The sequence below is a fragment of the Gopherus evgoodei genome, chromosome 12 (genome assembly GCF_007399415.2).
Source record: "Gopherus evgoodei ecotype Sinaloan lineage chromosome 12, rGopEvg1_v1.p, whole genome shotgun sequence".
In the NCBI taxonomy this organism is placed as follows: Eukaryota; Metazoa; Chordata; order Testudines; family Testudinidae; genus Gopherus; species Gopherus evgoodei.
This window is the reverse complement of record NC_044333.1, coordinates 8,623,391-8,638,986: the sequence shown is the minus strand read 5'-3', so window position 1 is coordinate 8,638,986 and position 15,596 is coordinate 8,623,391.

Genomic DNA, 15,596 nt, shown 5'->3' with positions numbered 1-15,596 from the left:
GAATAGCACCGTGCAATGCACTGTGGAGGGCTTTTCACTCCATGCCAGGGTCTGTGCGGGGGATAGCACCGTGCAATGCACTGTGGAGGGCTTTTCACTCCGTGCCAGGGTCTGTGCGGGGGATAGCACCGTGCAATGCACTGCGGAGGGCTTTTCACTCCGTGCCAAGGTCTGTGCGGGGGATAGCACCGTGCAATGCACTGCGGAGGGCTTTTCACTCCGTGCCAAGGTCTGTGCGGGGTATAGCACTGTGCAATGCACTGTGGAGGGCTTTTCACTCCGTGCCAGGGCCTGTGCGGGGGATAGCACCGTGCAATGCACTGCGGAGGGCTTTTCACTCCATGCCAGTGTCTGTGCGGGGTATAGCACCGTGCAATGCACTGTGGAGGGCTTTTCACTCCGTGCCAAGGTCTGTGCGGGGGATAGCACCGTGCAATGCACTGCGGAGGGCTTTTCACTCCGTGCCAAGGTCTGTGCGGGGGATAGCACCGTGCAATGCACTACGGAGGGGTTTTCACTCCATGCCAGGGTCTGTGCGGGGTATAGCATTGTGCAATGCACTACAGAGGGCTTTTCACTCCATGCCAGTGTCTGTGCGGGGGATAGCACCGTGCAATGCACTGCGGAGGGCTTTTCACTCCGTGCCAAGGTCTGTGCGGGGGATAGCACCGTGCAATGCACTGCGGAGGGCTTTTCACTCCATGCCAAGGTCTGTGCGGGGGATAGCACCGTGCAATGCACTGCGGAGGGCTTTTCACTCCATGCCAGTGTCTGTGCGGGGTATAGCACTGTGCAATGCACTGCGGAGGGCTTTTCACTCCGTGCCAAGGTCTGTGCGGGGGATAGCACCGTGCAATGCACTGCGGAGGGCTTTTCACTCCATGCCAGTGTCTGTGCGGGGTATAGCACTGTGCAATGCACTGCGGAGGGCTTTTCACTCCGTGCCAAGGTCTGTGCGGGGGATAGCACCGTGCAATGCACTGCGGAGGGCTTTTCACTCCGTGCCAAGGTCTGTGCGGGGTATAGCACTGTGCAATGCACTGTGGAGGGCTTTTCACTCCGTGCCAGGGCCTGTGCGGGGGATAGCACCGTGCAATGCACTGCGGAGGGCTTTTCACTCCATGCCAGTGTCTGTGCGGGGTATAGCACCGTGCAATGCATTGTGGAGGGCTTTTCACTCCGTGCCAAGGTCTGTGCGGGGGATAGCACCGTGCAATGCACTGCGGAGGGCTTTTCACTCCGTGCCAAGGTCTGTGCGGGGGATAGCACCGTGCAATGCACTGCGGTGGGCTTTTCACTCCATGCCAGGGTCTGTGCGGGGTATAGCACTGTGCAATGCACTGCGGAGGGCTTTTCACTCCATGCCAAGGTCTGTGCGGGGGATAGCACCGTGCAATGCACTGCGGAGGGCTTTTCACTCCATGCCAGGGTCTGTGCGGGGTATAGCACTGTGCAATGCACTGCGGTGGGCTTTTCACTCCATGCCAGGGTCTGTGCGGGGTATAGCACTGTGCAATGCACTGCGGAGGGCTTTTCACTCCGTGCCAAGGTCTGTGCGGGGGATAGCACCGTGCAATGCACTGCGGTGGGCTTTTCACTCCGTGCCAGGGCCTGTGCGGGGGATAGCACCGTGCAATGCACTGCGGTGGGCTTTTCACTCCATGCCAGGGTCTGTGCGGGGTATAGCACTGTGCAATGCACTGCGGAGGGCTTTTCACTCCGTGCCAGGGTCTGTGCGGGGGATAGCACCGTGCAATGCACTGTGGAGGGCTTTTCACTCCGTGCCAAGGTCTGTGCGGGGGATAGCACCGTGCAATGCACTGCGGTGGGCTTTTCACTCCGTGCCAAGGTCTGTGCGGGGGATAGCACCGTGCAATGCACTGCGGAGGGCTTTTCACTCCATGCCAGGGTCTGTGCAGGGTATAGCACTGTGCAATGCACTACGGAGGGCTTTTCACTCCATGCCAGGGTCTGTGCGGGGTATAGCACTGTGCAATGCACTGCGGAGGGCTTTTCACTCCATGCCAGGGTCTGTGCGGGGTATAGCACTGTGCAATGCACTGCGGAGGGCTTTTCACTCCGTGCCAAGGTCTGTGCGGGGGATAGCACCGTGCAATGCACTGCGGAGTGCTTTTCACTCCATGCCAGTGTCTGTGCGGGGTATAGCACTGTGCAATGCACTACGGAGGGCTTTGCACTCCATGGCAGGATCTGTGCGGGGCATAGCACCGTGCAATACGCTGGGTCGCAGGCGTTTCCACACAGTGCCCGGGTCTGTGTGGGGCCCCAGGGATCCTGGCCCAGCTCCAGAGGGTAGCTCTGGAGTTCTTCTGGCCAGGACTGCTCTGGGTATCTAAAGGGTGCTGAATCTTCTCCTGGAGGAAGGAGGACAGGGCCTTGTCTGCCTCTGCAGCCAGGTCCATGTCTTCTGCCTCCAGGCCCTGCAGAGGCTCTTTTATAGTGCAGGTAGTCTGGCAGAGAGCATGTTGGTGCACGCCTTCCTCCGCTGCCTCCGAGGGCTCCGATATGACCAGCAGTTCCTTTTTCTCCACCCGAGGGGTCTTCCGTGAGACCTCTCTGAGCTGCTGGTCATCTACCAGGACCCTCTCCAGACATGGAAGCTGTTCTTGGCAACCAGGTCCTTTGTGGCCACCAAGAGGGTGGACCTCCTCGCAGAGCCCCTGCTCACAACCCCAGCCTACATGTGCAGATGGCGGAGTCCCTCTTGGTGTGCCGGAGGCTGGTTCTGGCAGAAACCATCAGAACTGGAGACCTCCTGGACTACGATGGGGGGACTGGGTGGATCCCCGAACGCTTGGTCGGCTCATGGGGCTCTCCACCCTCCTGACCTCCCTGCGAGTGCTCTAGGAGGTGGGGACAGCCTGGTCACCCACCTCTCGGGTTTTCCTTGAGCGGGTGCTGTGAGAGGGTGCTCCCTGCCCACCCCTCACCCCATGCCCTCTAGGCCTTTTCATCGGACCCCTATCCCGCGAGCCCTCCCGGCCGCCTCCCTTCCACAATCCAAGCTGGCTGCGTGCCCTGCAGCCAGTTCACTTCTGATCTGCACAGAGGAAACAGCTCTACACACTTGCGCTCCACACGTTCCACTTCCTCACTCACTGTTCTGCCCTAATACCAAATAGCAGGACTATCTATCTATCACCTGTGGAGGGTGAGGAACCCTGGTGGGCAGCCTCTCTTCCATCACGGCCTGCCAGGGATATCAGTTGGCGGCTCCTCCATGGAGTCGTGATCATGGGAGCGTACCTGGAGCGGTTCACCCCCATCCCCTACAGCTGCCCCTTTTGCAGCATGAGGGAGAACCTGGAGCACATGTATCTCGAATGCAGCAGATTGCAGCCCCTATTCCGGCTCCTCCAGAACCTCCTGTTCAGGTTCTGGCTGCACTTTCCCCCACACACCCTTGTCTTCTCAAACCCTGTCTGTGGCCCCATGAAGACACAAGACCCCATCAACCTCCTGGCCAAAGTGGCCATCTTCAACACCAGAAGGAGGATGCTAGAGAAGGGGGTGCTCTGCGAGTGTGGGGCCTATCTCCACTCCTCCTTGGTCTCATACGTTGGGCCGAGTTCCTCTGGATGGCGTCTGCTGGCTCTAGGGTGACCAGATGTCCTGATTTTATAGGTGTCAAGTATCAGAGCGGTAGCCGTGTTAGTCTGGATCTGTAAAAGCAGCAAAGAGTCCTGTGGCACCTAATAGACTAACAGACGTTTTGGAGCATGAACTTTCATGGGTGAATACCCACTTCATCAGATGCTAAGTGGGTATTCACCAACGAAAGCTCATGCTCCAAAATGTCTGTTAGTCTATAAGGTGCCACAGGACTCTTTGCTGATTTTATAGGGACAGTCCTGATTTTTGGGTCTTCTTCTTCTATAGGCTCCTATTACCCCCCCCCCATCCCAATATTTCCCACTTGCTGTCTGGTCATCCTAGCTGGCTCCCTAGGCAGCTTTGAGGAGCAGTGGACCCTGTCTGGGGTTTGCTGCTCAGTGTCCCCCTCTGGATCCCTAGTTTTGAACCTGTGAGCTTCACTCCCAACCCCTTATTCATTAGTTGTCCTCCGCGTTCAGGTGGTTCCCGAGGGGCCAGTGGTCCCTCCTGCAAGGCTGGGGGAGGGTCTTTAGACACCTCCCAGGATTTCCAAGAAGGCGGAATCTGTGCGGGGATAGCACCAGGCAATGTAGTGCGTGCGTAGGCGGATGTTTGCACACGGCGCCGTGGTGTGCCGGACTTGCCCCCCCAGCACTGCACAATGCACTCGGGAGGGCCGAGTTTGCACGTGGCGCGGGGTCTGTGTGGAGCACCCCCAGCACTGCGTAATGCACTCGGGCGGGGCGGGTTTGCACGCGGCGCGGGGTACCCCCAGCACTCGGGAGGGGCGAGTTTGCACGCGGCGCGGGGTCTGTGCGGAGCACCCCCAGCACTGCGCAATGCACTCGAGAGGGGCGGGTTTGCACGCGGCGCGGGGTACCCCCAGCACTCGGGAGGGGCGAGTTTGCACGCGGCGCGGGGTACCCCCAGCACTGCGCATGCACTCGAGAGGGGCGGGTTTGCACGCGGCGCGGGGTCTGTGCGGAGCACCCCCAGCACTGCGCAATGCACTCGAGAGGGGCGGGTTTGCACGCGGCGCGGGGTACCCCCAGCACTCGGGAGGGGCGAGTTTGCACGCGGCGCGGGGTACCCCCAGCACTGCGCATGCACTCGAGAGGGGCGGGTTTGCACGCGGCGCGGGGTACCCCCAGCACCCGGGAGGGGCGGGTTTGCACGCGGCGCGGGGTACCCCCAGCACTGCGCAATGCACTCTGGAGGGACGGGTTTGCGCGGGGTCCGTGCGGGGCACCCCCAGGACTGCGCAAGGCACTCGGGAGGGCTTTGCACGCGGCGCGGGGTCTATGCAGGGTCACCTTTGCACGCGGTCTGTGCGGAGCACCCCAGCATTGAGCAATGCACTCGGGAGGGCCAAGTTTGCATGTGGTACTGCACGGGGTCTGCGGGGCACCCCCCGCACTGCGCAATGCACTCGGGAGGTCTTTGCACACGGCCGGGCTCTGTGCGGGGCAGTGATTTCCCTACACCCCCCCTGAATTTCCCCAACACCCCCCCCGTTTTGTGAGCTAGTTACATACCAATTCAGTGACTGTTTGGAAATCTGAATTTAAACTGAAACATTAATACACACTTAAAAGCTTATACAGTGTATGATAAAATATGTGTATCTGAAAAAGTATAATAGATTTGAAAAGTATGAACATAGACTAGCTTCCTTGCTTCCTTATACAGCTGTTTTTTATGATGTCAGCGCATTCATTTCGGTGGTGTTGGCCAACCTAATAATTTCAAATGATGATTTGTAAGCAAAGTCTAAATGAGCTCTCCCTGACAGCTAGTGATGGGCTGGGGCTGGGGGGAAAGGCTTCAGAGCCAGATTATATTTACATTCACACCTAATCTACCTAGGTATCCAGCAAACAGAGCTGTGTTGTCCAAGTGATAGATTTTGGCTGGGGTTGGGTTACAAGCCACTTGAATGTGGGGGGAATGGGGGATGAAATGTTGTTCTTATTGTATGAGTAAAGGGCAGTAGAACTGTAGCCTGTGATGATTTGAAGACATCAAGAGAGAGGGTGGGGACCTGTCCCTTTCCACTGTTTAAAGGCAGAGCTTGAATCGGCTCCATAGATAGTCTTTTGTTCTGTTAAATGACTACTGCAGCTGAAATCACTGACAATCAGGTCAAAGTGCTTAGTCCTGTTGTGGGGACAGTGCTCCTGTGGGGACAGTGTTTTTGTGTAAGAGACAACCCAGACTGCACTAGCAGCGAGCGAGGTTCCCGCACTGAGAGCTCAGCTGAAATCACTGAGGCCATGTCTACATCTAAAATTTTGCAGCGCTGGTTGTTACAGCTGTATTAGTACAGCTGTATAGGGCCAGCGCTGCAGAGTGGCCACACTTACAGCAACCAGCGCTGCAAGTGGTGTTAGATGTGGCCACACTGCAGCGCTGTTGGGCGGCTTCAAGGGGGGTTCCGGGACGAGAGAGCAAACCGGGAAAGGAAACCAGCTTCGCCGCGGTTTGCTCTCTCGGTCCCGGAGCCACCCAGCAAACCGCAGGGAAGGAGACCTGCTTGCTCGGGGTTCCGGGACCGAGAGAGCAAACCGGGAACGCCGCGGTTTGCTCTCGCGTTCCCGGAGCCACCCAGCAAACCGCAGGGAAGGAGACCTGCTTGCTCGGGGTTCCGGGACCGAGAGAGCAAACTGCGGCGAAGCTGGTTTCCTTTCCCGGTTTGCTCTCTCGGTCCCGGAACCCCGAGCAAGCAGGTCTCCTTCCCTGCGGTTTGCTGGGTGGCTCCGGGACCGAGAGAGCAAACCGCGGCGTTCCCGGTTTGCTCTCTCGGTCCCGGAACCCCGAGCAAGCAGGTCTCCTTCCCTGCGGTTTGCTGGGTGGCTCCGGGAACGCGAGAGCAAACCGGGAAAGGAAACCAGCTTGATTACCAGAGGCTTCCTCCTTCCACGGAGGTCAAGAAAAGCGCTGGTAACTGTCTACATTGGATTACCAGCGCTGGATCACCAGCGCTGGATCCTCTACACCCGAGACAAAACGGGAGTACGGCCAGCGCTGCAAACAGGGAGTTGCAGTGCTGGTGGTGCCCTGCAGATGTGTACACCTTCAAAGTTGCAGCGCTGTAACTCCCTCACCAGCGCTGCAACTTTCTGATGTAGACAAGCCCTGAGAGCTGGTGAACCTCAAGAGACCAACTCGCAGAGGTCACAGTGGCAGGTGGCAGCCGAAGGTGACTGTGCAGGGCCATTGGCAACAGAGCGATGGAGTGAATGGTGGCACAACGAACAGACGTGGCCAGAGCAAACAGTGAGCAGCTGGAGGAACAAGCAAAGTGCCTTCTTGTCCCCCACCTGGAAGATGTACTCATGTGAAAGCACCTCTGAACTCTGAGTCTCCACTGACCAAGGACAACACTGGTGAGTGGAGTGCGGTGGAGGGAAAAGTGAGGGGCATGTTAAATAAACATTTGTTTGTTGGACTATATTTTAGTCACTTTGCTCCAGAATGCTAGATTTGAGACTGGGAATGGAAACTTATATAAATATGTTTCCTAGTAGGCCAAGATTTTTAAAATGCATTATTTGCCAAGGTTGTTATCTCACATTGTTGCTATCTTGGGAGATCATTATATTGGGGAGTTTCTGTATTAAACATTTTTATTATTATAATTAATTTTTACATACGAATGGTCATACTGGGTCAGACCAATGGTCCATATAGCCTAGTACCCTGTCTTACAACAGTGGCCAATGCCAGGTGCTTCAGAGGGAATGAACAGAACAGGTAATCATCAAGTGACCATCCCCTGTTGCCCACTCCCAGCTTCTGGCAAACAGGCTAGGGACAGTCAGAGCATGGTATTGCTTCCCTCCCCATCCTGGCTAATAGCCACAGATGGACCTGTTCTCCAGGAATTTATCTAGTTCTTTTTATAATCCTGTTATAGCTTTGGTCTTCACAGCATCCCCTGGCAAAGAGTTCCCTGGGTTGACTTTATATTGTGTGACGAAGTACTTCCTTTTGTTTTTTAAAAATCTGCTGCCTATTAATTTCATTGGGTGATTGCTAGTTCTTTTGTTATGTGAAGGATTAAATAAAATTTCCTTATTCACTTTCTTCGCACCAGTCAAGATTTTGTAGACCTCTTGCCCCATTAGTCATCTCTTTTCTAAGATGAAAATTCCCAGTCATTTTAATCTCTCCTCCTGTTTCATATCACTGATCCTTTTAGTTGCCCATCTCTGTACCTTTTCTAATTCCAATATATGTATTTTTAGGATGGGTGACCAGATCTGCACACACTATTCCAGGTGTCCCCTGGCAAAGAGTTCCCTGGGTTGACTTTATATTGTGTGACGAAGTACTTCTTTTGTTTTTTAAAAATCTGCTGCCTATTAATTTCATTGGGTGATTGCTAGTTCTTCTGTTATGTGAAGGATTAAATAAAATTTCCTTATTCACTTTCTTCGCACCAGTCAAGATTTTGTAGACCTCTTGCCCCATTAGTCATCTCTTTTCTAAGATGAAAATTCCCAGTCATTTTAATCTCTCCTCCTGTTTCATATCCCTGATCCTTTTAGTTGCCCATCTCTGTACCTTTTCTAATTCCAATATATATATTTTTAGGATGGGTGACCAGATCTGCACACACTATTCCAGGTGTGGGCATACCATGGATTAATATAGATGCAATGTGATATTTTCTGTCTTCTTATCTATCCCTTTCTTAAGGATGCCCAACATTGTTTGCTTTGGTGACTGCTGCTGCACATTGAGTGGATGTTTTCAGAGAACTATCCACAATGACTCCAAGATCTCTTTCATGAGTGTTAACAGCTAATTCAGATGCCATCATTTTGTATGTATAGTTGAGATTGCTTTCCCATGTGCATTGCTTTGCATTTATCAACAATGTATTTAATTTGCCATTTTGTTGCCCAGTCACCCAGTTTTGTGAGATCCCTTTGTAGCTCTTCACAATCTGCCTGGGACTTAACTATCTTGAATAGTTTTGTATCATCTGCAAATTTTGCCACCTCACTGTTTACCCATTTTTCCAGATGAATAGGTTGAACAGTACTGGTCCCAGTACTGACGCCTCAAGGATACCACTATTTATCTCTCTCCATTCTGAAAACTGATAATTTATTCCTACCCTTTGTTTCCCATCTTTTAACCAGTTACTGATCCATGAGAAGACTGCCCTCTCATCCCATGATGGCTTACTTTTCAAAAATCAATGTAAATTAATTTAAAAAAAATTTTTTTTTAGAAATCTAGATCTGTTATGTGTTTTGGTGTAACTTGTATTTTCCTTATGTTAAATTTGCATAATCCTAACAAAACATTTACTTTATTCATATCTCTCTTATATATATATCTCATTGGACCTGACACCCCCTGCAAATTCGAACACCCCCCCTAATTTCAATTCCTGGGGAAACCACTGGTGCGGGGCACCCCCAGCACTGCGCAATGCACTCGGGAGGGGCGGGTTTGCACGCGGCACTGCGCGCGGAGTGGGGTCTGTGCGGAGCACCCCCCAGCATTGCGCAATGCACTCGGGAGGGGCGGGTTTGCACGCGGCACTGCGCGGAGTGGGGTCTGTGCGGAGCACCCCCCAGCATTGCGCAATGCACTCGGGACGGCCGGGTTTGCACGCGGCTCTGTGCCGTGATAGGACCCGCCGGCAGCGCCCACCTTTGTTTACTGTTTTGGGGCCCGTGTGCAGGGCTGGCGGGGGTGGGGGTTTGCGCTCGCTCTCGCTCCTCCGCCGGGATAAATAGGAGGCAGCGGCAGCCCCGCTCCAAACCTCGCCGCTCCTCTGATCTTCCCTGTGCCTGAGCAGGTGCTGCAGCAACCGACTGAGCGATGGATCCCCAGGACTGTCCTTGCGCGACCGGTGAGTGACGCCTCCCCGCTGCAGAGACGCACGGACCCTGCTGTGGGGGGTTCTCACGGGGCTCGGCCACCCTCCTTGTCTGGAGTCAGCGGGGAAGATCTGGGCAGCCGGGAGGGACGCTGGCTTTCCCCCCGGGGCTGCTGTGAAATCACCGTGACTAGATCCTGCGAACCAGGCTCCCTGGTTTAAATGTCACGTGTGTTTACCTTAGCGCCCTGGGCTGGCTTGTAAATCTCCTTTTCCAGCGGTGGGAATCAGCTTTTAGGCATTTTTCAAATATAGTTTCATTGCGCGGGGAAAGATTCTGCCGTGACTTTTGTAACATCCAGGTAACTGAAAAATTCAAACCAAGGGATAACCTGGAGGTACTTTATACTTAGCAGAGCAGTGGGAAGCAACTGACTGAGATGAAACCTGTTGATCAGTGGTAACGAATTATTTTTTTGTCAAGGTCCAAATTTCTTATTCAAGGAGCAGACTGAAGAGAAAAGAATACAGTAATGGTAACAATAAGTTAATAAAAAGACTTAGTGGTCGGTTAAAAAACGCCTAGAGGTCCGAATTTCTCCCATGATCTGTCTATTGACGTTCCCTGTTGTTGGGGTGGTTGTTCTTTTTTTCATGCTGGTGATAAAATTCTCCTCTTGCCTGCTGATTGTCCTCTTGCTTTTAGTCCAGTTGTGATGCTCATTTCCCCTCAATCTCTCTTTGTCCACAAGGTGGCACCTGTACCTGTGCTGGCTCCTGCAAATGCAAAAACTGCAGCTGCACCTCTTGCCAAAAGAGTGAGTATTTTTCCCCCCTTTAAAAATGCTTTGTCCGCAAAGGAGTTGCCTCCCTTTCTGAGACTGAGATGAATGAGGGTTTTGTCACTGGCTTCCATGGCAGCAGAATGGAAGCTGGAATGGAGAAGCTAGAATTTCTGGCCCTGATTTTAGCAAAACAATTACGCGTGTGCTCAACTTTTAGTCCGTGGGAGTTAGGGCTGTGCTTTATGGGCCTGCTGCAAAGCCCATCGGAAGGAATGTGAGTCTTACCTTTCATTTCAGTGGGATCTTGGATCAGGCTGCAAGTGATTTGTTGAATGGGGATGGATTTAAGCATATGCTTTAAGATAAGCCTGCGCTCTGCTGGAACAGGACATCTGTTAAACTGTATACTTATTTTCAAAGGGTGGGCCTGAAAGGTGGAATCCGTGTCCTTTCCATAAGTATAATTTGTAAAAACTTCTTTCCAACACCAACCAGTTGTTTGTTTTTCATACACTCTGTGTTCTTACCAAAACGGAGTCAGATAAAGGATTCTGACCTATATTAAGGTGGGAAATGACCCAGGATTGTCCAATCTTGACTTTTATGTGAAGTCTTTGAGGAATACATATTAACAGTACAACTGAGATGTTTTAATATTTAATAAGGTCCAGTTCACAGCATGGTTTTGCACCTTGTCTCATCCATGTTGAACTTCCTAAAATTCTTATGGGGGAGGGTTGTTTGGTTTTTGTTTTTCCTCCAGCATCTCCAATAATTTTGTCTTGATTTTTATTTTTCCAGGCTGTTGCTCCTGTTGGCCAGCTGGATGCAATAATTGTGCCAAGGGCTGCATCTGCAAAGATGCAGCATCCAAGAAATGCAGCTGCTGTCCCTAATGTGGCTCTATTCTGTTCTGTGAATATTCTGTATGAAAGGGAAAACTAATTTTGTTTGTAACATAGCAGAGACTATTTTGTACCTTTCACAGACATGTTGATTTGCGGTTGAATGAAAATAAAGGCCATGATTTGAGAAATGTAATGCCTGATTTATTCAGCATGTTCATTCAATTCCATGATTTCCAGCTGTTCAGAGTTGAGTTCTTGCACAGGGTGTTAGCAGCAGATCTCATGGGAGCATTAACAAGATCCTGCAGACTAAAGCTTCCTGCACTGGCTTGGCTTTTCCCAGGCAGAGCTTCAGACAAAAGGAGAAATATTTTCAAACAGAATATTTCTATAGTGTTGGCTCTGAGAGTTGGATTTGCCTCTTGGTAGCAAGGGGAAGCAGCCTAGTAATCCCTGTTTCTAGAACACAGGGCCTAGTTCTGCAAGATGCTGACCCTCAATCCATTGTGCCAAATTCAGATGCAAGTCCAAAGCTGAGAATTTAAGTATGGGAAGAGCTGCCATAACAAACCTTCATGCTGATTTCTTACCACAGGGTTGGGTGAACTTTTTGGCCCGAGAGCCACATCTAGGTGGGGAAACTGCATGCAGAGCCATGAATGTAGGGGTGGGGTTGGGGGTATGGGAGGGGGTGCAGTGTACAGGAGGGGGCTCGGGGCAAGGGGTGTGGGGGTCGCTTGGCAGGGGGTTGGAGTGCAGGAGGGGTACGGCTCTGGCACAGCGCCGCTTACCTGGAGTGGCGCTGGCGTGACAGTGGCACGCAGCAGGGCTAAGGCAAGCTCCCTGCCTGCCCTAGCCCTGTGCTGCTCCCAGAAGCGGCTGGTACAGTGCCCCTGTGGCCCCTGGGGTGGGGGGAGGAGGGGTAAGGGCTATGTGCACTTCCCTCACCTGTGGGTACCTCCCCCGAAACTCCCATGGTTCCCTGTTCCTGGTCAATGGGAGCTGCAGGGGACGTGCCTGCAGGTGAGGGCAGCACATGAAGCCCTCTCCTTCCTCCCCCAGGGGCTGCAGGGACATGGTGCCAGTCACTTCTGGGACTGGCATGGGACTCCTGGCACCATGGGGTTGGCAATCCTGCAGGCCGCATCCAAAGCCCTGACGGGCCGGATCCGAGCCGTAGTTTGCCCACCCCTGTCTTAACACACATATTGCATCAATTTGGGGCCTGTCTACACTGCTACTTCCCAGTGCATTTATAACCAGCTAGTGACAGGGTTGGCTCAAAACCTGGAGGGGTCTTGACCCCCAGTTTCAGAACTCTTGCTTTACAGTCTAGATAGGATCCCCAACTCTACAGGGGTAACTGATCTAGCTAGTCTTCCAGCTCGATGCACTAGGCCAGGGTGTCCAGACTAAGTTGCTTTGGCGTTCTGTATGTATGTCCTGTAGGCACTCTATTCACATGCGGCCCTGTGGGCAAGCTGCCCAGAATGCAACAATACAAATGCAACCAGCCGCAATGGTAGACATGGACGTACAAAGGTTAATGGAAAATAGCTGACTTAGCTACAGTTCCACTAATTAAAAAACGGGCTTGTTAGAGACCGTAAACCTTTCTCTGTGTTGGAAAGAGCAGGGGCTCTCTGGCCTCTTGATCATCATATCAGGGCTTGTTGACTTCCTGGTCGCTTGTCTGGGGTTTGCAGCCTCCCGGTGGTTGCACGGGCACCCGTTTGGCTGCAGTAGGACTCTTCTAAAAGAGAATGACACGGAAAGTAGTTACCCTAGGCAGAGGAAAAGCCATTCCCAGGGCTGTTTTTTTACCAACAAGTGGGAGAAATGACTATGAAAAGGAGAGGGGAGCTAGCTGAGAAGGAGTGACCACGTGCAACTGCAAGGAATTGGAAGAGGGAGCAGGGCAGCACAAGGATATGAGAATTCAGGATGGCAAACTGAGGAATTAAGAAATCTAGTAAGGAGGATGCACTGGGAGGAAGGATTAAAATCTACCACTTTAGAAAATGGCCAGCTAAAGCAAGTGCAGTGCTCAGGTGCTCCAGTAACGGGGGCCTTGAAAGTACCGAAGATAAACAGAGTTTGAGCTGTGGTGCGGCAGGAAAGAAGGCCTATGTCATTTTGGACTCCCCATGTGGAGGGAAGCCGGGGCCTCCTTGCCCCCTCCGGGGCGCTACGAGTCCCTTGGGAAGTCACATTGTTTATTGTTGCTTTTGCACTCCATTCTAAACTGCAAGATTTTAATATGTCCTTTGATTGCACATGACCAGAATCCATGTCCTAATTCTTGCTGCTCAGCAATTCCGTAGCCTGGCTGGCCAAGCAAAGTGAGGTCTAACACTCAACTCTTTGGCATTTCTAGTCTATTTATTCTCACAACTTCTGGGGGGGAGGGGGCTGTGCTACTTTCCCCCCTGTACAGATGGGAAACTGAGGCCCAGAGGGACTAAGTGACTAAGAACCTGTCTATACTAAAAAAATTAAGTTAACCTAAGTTAGGTGGATGTACAGCCACCACTGTAATTACTGCAGTGGTTCATGTCCACACTATGCTCTTGCCCCCTGTTGGTGGTACATGTCCTCCCCAGGAGCATTTCCACCAACTTATCCGTATGGGGCACTGTGGGACACTGGAGCCCCCAGCCCAGGGATGTGTGGGTCAGGCTGTCAGCCCTGGGGTGGCCGGGCTCCATCTGTGAGCCCCGTGCAGGGCTGATAGCTAACAGGCGATGTACATAACGCAGTGTCAACACAGACACTGTGTCACCCTAAGTACATCGACCTAAGCACTATGTCTCTTATGGAGAGGGAGTTATTAGGTCGGTGTAGTGGCTGACTGACATCAGCGGGAATAACATTGTAGTATGGATGCTGACAGAGTTAGGTTGACGCAAGATGCCTTACAGTTTAGACCAAGCCTAAGGATATCTGTGGCAGAGCAGAAAACTAAACCTAGATCTCCCAAGTGGCACCCTTAACCACTGCCCCATCCTTCCTCTCAAAGGCTAGCTTCTGGCTAACGTGCTGCCCATTATCAGCCCTCAGGCTCGTTCAAGATTACAGCCTGCCAGGGGCTCCCTCCAGGTGACTATGCTAGATATGAGCCGGCAGGGCAGTAAGGCACGAATGCAATACTGGGCTGTCTGGCACCGGACATAGAGATGATAGCTCCCTACCTCACAGCATTAAGGCAACGGCATGTGGAATATTGTGTTCAGGCCAGAGCCTCTCGTTACTGGAAAGATATGAAAGAATTGGCGGGAGCTCTGAGAAGAGGAATGAAAATGATCAGGAGGCTGGAGAGGGGTCTGGTTTCTGAGGAAAGACTGGAAATGTGGTTCAATACATAGAACTGCGCTAAGGGAAGGCTAAAGTGGGGTGGGTGGGCATGAGGAAATGCTGCTAATATCTAAAGGGTGTAAACCCCAAGGAAGGAAAGGGATTATTGAGCACAGTAAACAGGGAGCATCCAGCGGGTGAGAGGAGGAAATTAAGAAGGAGAATGTTTGGTCTGAATATCAGTCAGTGGGATGTTCAGTGCCCTGGAATTAGCTCAAGGTGTTGCAGGATTGGGTACCCCAAAATGGCAACACCCACTATCCGGGCACTTTTTGAAAATGTTTTATATTCGATCTGTCGGTCGTGGCTTTTCCTTCATCATCCCAGCCAACCACGAGTAGGGTTACCACCTCTGAAATGCAAAAATCCAGCAGTCCCGCCACCCCCACAAAACAAGCCCCATGCAACCCCAACCACAAGGCCACTCCGCAATCTCCCTCCCCCTTCAACAGCCACTTATCATATCTAGGGAGCTAACTCACATAGATAAGATTGATGACATCATTTCCTTAAACTGCAGAAGTGGGATCACTGCCACATCATTAGCAGGACACGGAAACTTTTAACATTGGGTATCCCAGTGTATTATGATAATAAAGTAAATCTTTAGACCCATGTAAAAAAAATCCAGCAGATTAAATTATTTTTCTGCCAACTGGCAATGCCATTAAAAACTGGCCAGACCAGTCAAATACTGGACCTGCCAGGTGGTAACCCTAATCACGAGGGACTCAGTAACACAACCGTAAGGGTCTGGTTTCCTGTTCATCTGTCAGAACGCTGACAAAGGGTGTAATTGGCTGGAGCAATTTATTTCCAGGTAATACAAGATGCTCATTTTAATCCAGAAAGTCCATTAATTGGGATGGCTCCCAAGTAGATCATTTTCCCCCAATGTCTATGGATTTTAGAAGCTTTGTGGCCACTTTTTCTGAAGCTTAGTGCTGTTGTTACTGGGACCCAGCTGTTGTAAGGCTCGTGACAGGAAATTGACCTCTTTGGGAGATCTTACTCTGTTAAATTTATGTATTATTGTGAGCCAGGGACTGGATGTAATTCTATGGGGGAGGGTGACCACAGCTCCTGCAGGAGCAAAGAATGGGGTGCAATTAGGCAGATTCACTGAGGGTGTAACACCTCCAGAGAGGTGTCCCC